Below are 6,000 nucleotides of genomic sequence, written 5' to 3' on the forward strand. Positions count from 1 at the left end.
AAAAGCGTTGCACTATATAGCCCCATTTGAGTGTCTAGCAATTCCGTTGCTTGGCTATAGACACAAATCTGCCCGCCTTTGTAAAATATATATTCCCTATTCCGATTGAGTTCAGTTTTAAATTATAATCAGAGTAAACCCAACCGAACTTCTCAATTTAATTTACCCTAACATTTAACGTACCCTGTTTTTGTGTTAAACTTCTCATGTCAATTGATTCATAAATAGCCATAACGTCCAGGCAGGCTGGAATTGTATTGTATCTCTCCGTTATCCCCTCCATTTAACTTTAGGTAACTCTCTCTCTTCTATGATACATCTATTTAATTACGACTCCCATCTCAATACATTATTATTCCACCAGATCATTTTGGGCGGAATATGATTCAAAATTGTATCGAAATATGAGCGAAATTGTTTCGCCGTTTTTTTAATGACTTCTTTTATCAATTCTATCTAGAACACATAATATCTGTTCAGTTATATCTTTTGCAAACACTGGCGACCGTATTTTTCAGGCAAAACATGCAAATAGGTCAATTACGATCTAAAATCAATTTTAGTTAAACGGGAACCGAACCGTGGATTACCGTTGGTGAGACGGCTGCGCTCACCACTCCCCTACCAGCACAATGGATTTTGACTGAGAATCTCCGCAAATATACCCATTTTCACAGTTAATTGTATTTGTTACTCCGACATCTAGACAACAGAAAATAGCCCAAATTTAAACGCCCAACGTTTTCTCTCAGTTTAGGATTCTCATTAATCTCGCTCCCTTTGTATCTGTTTTAGAAGGGATTCTAACTTTTCGACATCTAGGTGTCCGTCAAAACCATACCTTTTTCCCATTTAGGACAGAAATCTACATTCCTTCTATCTTTTTGTTTCATATAACGGTAATCTTCCGTCTTTGCAGAAAGCAGTTTAGAAGTGTTACTACCCATTATAAATCCTTGCCGTTCTTTTGTAGCTATGGTATCTAATCACTTATCTATGCCTTTCTATATAATTTTAAATTCTATGTACGTGCAGTTCTATAAATTTGTAATTTACCGTTACTTAGTTACTTCTAGTTACTATCCTGTCTGCCTATGTGTGTGTTCCTTTAAAAATAATCAGTATGTATTTTCCATTTCGGTCGGGTGCGTTTCTCATGATTTAAGTTTAGCTCTTTTATGGAAATCTTATCAATAGCTTTGACTTTTGAAACAAACATTAGGTCTAACCTTACAACTATAAACCCAGGGTTTGTAAATCCCTAGTATTTTCCGGTTGTGTCAGAGGGCTTTTAAAGAACGCTAATAATCGTTATCTCATGCCACTATTTGTTAAACTTCCCTCTCGCCTGGAACTGTCATGTCTAAAGAATGGCTTTTATCTCATTTCTTTAGATTTAAGTTTCCCTCTCCTCTTTTATGGAAATCCTACCAATAGCTTTGACTTTTGAAACAAACATTAGGTCTAACCTTACAACCATAAACCCAGGGTTTGTAAAGCCCTAGTATTTTCCGGTTGTGTCAGAGGGCTTTTAAAGAACGCTAATAATCGTTATCTCACGCCACTAATTGTTATATTTCCCTCTCGCCTGGAAACCTCATGTCTACAAATATGGCTTTCATCTCATTTTTTTAGATTTAAGTTTCCCTCTCCTCCTCATTTGGATATTTTCCGTAGTATTAGTTGAATCGGGACGGTGATCAATACTGCCACTATTCACATGACCAATCCAGTTATCTTGCGCTTGCCCTCTCTCTACGCCCAGTATTTGTACTGGGCGTGTAAGTTCACCGTCCTATCCCCCAGTACCTATTTTAATATCCCGTCTTAATCTCGGGCGTTTTTACCTCTCATGATTAAGTTTAGTTTATTTACGGTAGTGCACATTACCACAGGTTATTTTCGAACCTGCTTCAGTGTATATCGGTTATACAAAACCCAGTGTATGAAGGTCATACATACCCTGTGGGAATAGCAAGGCCCCCATTATTGATGATTTCTGAAAATTTGAGAACATCAATTAAAGAGCTCAAATCCCCCCAGAATCGAGAATAAAAAATACTGACCTTATCGCCGACTGGGAAAGCAATGTTCGTTGTATCTAGTCACTCTCTCTGTCCTCTGTGATAATACTCAGGCCTGTTTAAGTTTTAACCTCAATTCAGAGGTCAGGTCTTTAGTAAAATGAGTCAAACTCGTCCGTGCACGATTTTCAGCGTATTACCTTCAGATAACAGATAAAGATATTTAGATCCGACTTCGAAGGACCAAATTGATAGAGGAATTTTAAATTCCCTTATGTTTTATTGCCAAAACCAATTAAATTCGCACTCATTTCTAATTCATGATAAGTTGTAAGTTTATCATTTGCATGAATTAGCAAGAGACCAGTCTTAAAAAACAAGTTCAGCATTTATTCTTGATGAGTACTCCCTGCTCACACACATTACCACAGGTTATAAACTGAAAATGACGTCAGCGTTTTCCAAACGTTCCATTTCACAAACAGAGGGCCCCTCTAATTCTCAAGCCTCCGCGTTATCAGCACGAAGTCAAGGCCAGTCAGCATAAATCAACATTCCCGACCATTTTGGAGATGGCCCGTTCCCACCACCTGGAGATTTGTACAACTGAATGAACTTAAAGAACAGACCTTCATTGTTACTTAACTTCCTGACTACATTATATACAATTGTGAAAGGGAGCAAGAGGGACAGTACATTATAGCATTTGGACTAGTCAGTTTCTGATTGGAATGTATACATAATTAGTCATTTCAAACATATTTTCCTCTATCATCAGGTTTCCGTAGTGTAGTGGTTATCACGTTCTTCTCACACGCGAAAGGTCCCTGGTTCGATAACAGATTTTAACAAATTGGACAGTAAGCCTATTCACTTAGGGCTCGGTCCCAATTTTGGAATTCATGCTTTTCTTCTCACTTCTCAGTATTTGGTTATCATAATTCCCGGCTTCTCAAGCCTTATTGCTTAATTAATGGACTAAGTAATTTCTGATTACAATCTTCATCAAAAAAACAGTTTAATCATTGAAACAAATTACAATCTAATTCCCTTCATGTCAACACTATTCTCATCAAACATAAATTCCCCACAAATGACAGATCCGGATTCGTCCACTTCCTCTGTAGACATGCCTCCAGTCCTACACAGGTCAGAATCTGGAATCGGCCCATAACGCACCATCCGTTGGGTCATTGATCTTTCCAGAGTCCTGGAAACAAGGCCTCGCACACAGGGAATTAGACAACAGCCGCATAAAATTAATACAGTCATACAGGTTGATACAGCCCAAAACACCACATTTTTCCATAAATACTGTCTACCCAATTTAGTTCAGAGAAGTATCCACCCCAGAGTTTCTGCCAACCCGTGAGCCAGGGTGGTCAAACCAGCTGAGGCTTCGGGCACTGATTCGTCCGGAGCCGTGCTACCTGGGATGTAAGACATGGTCCTGATTATCACGCCCACTTCCTCCTTTTATCTAATGCAATTCTATTCTGTCAGGTCTTCCAGCTGGTTGCTTCAGTCTGTTCTACAAAACCTTTAACAACACCTTTGGTATTCCTGCTAAAGCGCTGTTGATTACCATAACTATAATTACACACCTCGTGGAATCCCAATGTTATCAATATATACTGTCGTCAAAAGACCCAGATGGAGCATCTCTCTCGTTTTGGCTAACTTCACGTCTTGGTGTTGTATGAGTGTAAAAGGCATTCCTAAATGTACTAGAGCGCATAGCCCAGTCCAATCAGTCGGTAATACCGACCACAAATTCATTCCCCCGCACAACCACCAGATGTCAGCCCTGGCCACCTTCAACATTTTGAAATCTCCAGAGTTCAACCAGCCTGTCAAATCAGACATGGTCTCGTCAGTGGTAATATTCTCTGTCTTATTGCAGGTACCAACTTCCCCCGCGTATTTCCCGTGTGTACTGTATCTGGCAAAACAGTAATATTCTCCTCTCGTCACGGTAAAGGGAGGAAGTCTTGATTTAAATGGAACCTGGGGATATAAATAGTGTAAATCAATACAGCTATCATTACTTGGCATTCCTGCTTTCATGAACAGCTTTACCATACATGCCATTCCCTTACTATACTTTACCTGGTCCCAAATTGAGTGTATGGGTTTACATAGCCATCCCTTTCAGTGTGAGCTATGACCTGGCTCCACGACTTACACGGTGATTTACACAATTACTTCCCATAGAGTCCCATGGTTCTAGACTGCCAAGGGTGAATGACCTCAATTGATCTACACAAAATTCTACTGAGAGATCCTTGCCCAATTCCACCCTCACTTCCTTACTATTTTGTTTCAGTGACCTTCAGAGAATCTTAGGTAACATCCCATTTCCCTCATCTAGCACATGAGTCAAATTATCCTCTTTGGCACTTTCCGGGGATCATGGTGAATCAGGAATATGGCCCCCACAATAAAACAGCTCAGGACGGTCAGTGCACACGTGAAGCCCCACCCTCTCCCCGAGAACATATCAACAGCCAGAGGCCAAGCCATCACTTCACTTCTATGAACGCTCACAGCTGGGGAAAGGTCGGGTATAGGGAATCTTCAGAAGGAGTTTGACCCCTGTTCCATATGGGTCATGTTCCTCTCCTTCCCCTGTGACCGCTCGACAGTGGCAGTATGACTCACCCCCTTACAATGTGTGACATGTACCCAGGTAGCTCTTTCGGCTATTCTCACACGCAAGGCAGTCACCAGTAGTACTTGGAATGGTCCCTCCACCGAGGCTGCTTCCAGTTTTTTTTCTTCAATGATTGGATCCAGATCCAGTCTCCTGGTTGAATCTCTGATGCGCCACCTCCCTCTAATTCTCCTGCTGGGCATAAAACTTTTGACATAACGCGGTTTGATGTGTCATGCAGGTGAAAGAGGACCCAAACGCGACTTAACAGAAACAGAGTTTATTAAAGTCCAAAACGGAATAACTAGAAATCCTCTAGATTTGTAGAGGGAAAACAACTGGGAAGCGGCCACAGACTGCAGGTCGCTTCGGGTAGCGCAGGCCGTAGTCGACTGAGACACCTGCTCACACGCAGCATCTGATGAAGGCACAAAACACGACAGGACAGGGTGATACACAATCACGGCAAAAACACGACAGGACAGGGGCGAAACGCAATCACAGCATGGTGAATACAATACAAGGAACCGACGGAAACAGGAGCGGATCACAAAGGAATAAATAGGGACTCTAATCAGGGAAAGGATCAGGGAACAGGTGGGAAGACTAAATGATTAAGGGGAATAAGACAGCTGGGAGCAGGAACAGGAGCGACAGAGAAGAGAGGCGAGAGAGTGAGAGAGGGAGGAGAGAGAGGATAGAACCAAACAAGACCAGCAGAGGAAACGAATAGCATGGGAGCACAGGGACAAGACATGATAATAAATGACAAACATGACAATGCCCCACTCACAGCGCCTCCTGGCGCACTGAGAGAATCTAGGCGGCAACGGAGGAAATCATCGATGAGCGAACGGTCCAGCACGTCCCGAGACGGAACCCAACTCCTCTCCTCAGGACCGTAACCCTCCCAATCCACTAGGTATTGGTGACCCCGTCCCGAACGCATGTCCATAATCTTATGTACCTTGTAAATAGGTGCGCTCTCGACAAGGACGGGAGGGGGAGGGAAGACGAGACGAGGGTGCGAAGAAGGGCTTAACACAGGAGACATGGAAGACAGGATGGACGCGACGAAGATGTCGCGGAAGAAGCAGTCGCACAGCGTGCAGGATTGACGACCTGGGAGACACGGAACGGACCAATGAACCGCGGAGTCAACTTACGAGAAGCTGTCGTAAGAGGAAGGTTGCGAGTGGAAAGCCACACTCTCTGGCCGCAACAATACCTTGGACTCTTAATCCTGCGTTTATTGGCGGCTCTCACCGTCTGTGCCCTGTAACGGCAAAGTGCAGACCTCACCCTCCTCCAGGTGCGCTCACA

This window comes from Oncorhynchus gorbuscha, linkage group LG22 (assembly GCF_021184085.1).
Source record: "Oncorhynchus gorbuscha isolate QuinsamMale2020 ecotype Even-year linkage group LG22, OgorEven_v1.0, whole genome shotgun sequence".
Lineage (NCBI taxonomy): Eukaryota > Metazoa > Chordata > Actinopteri > Salmoniformes > Salmonidae > Oncorhynchus > Oncorhynchus gorbuscha.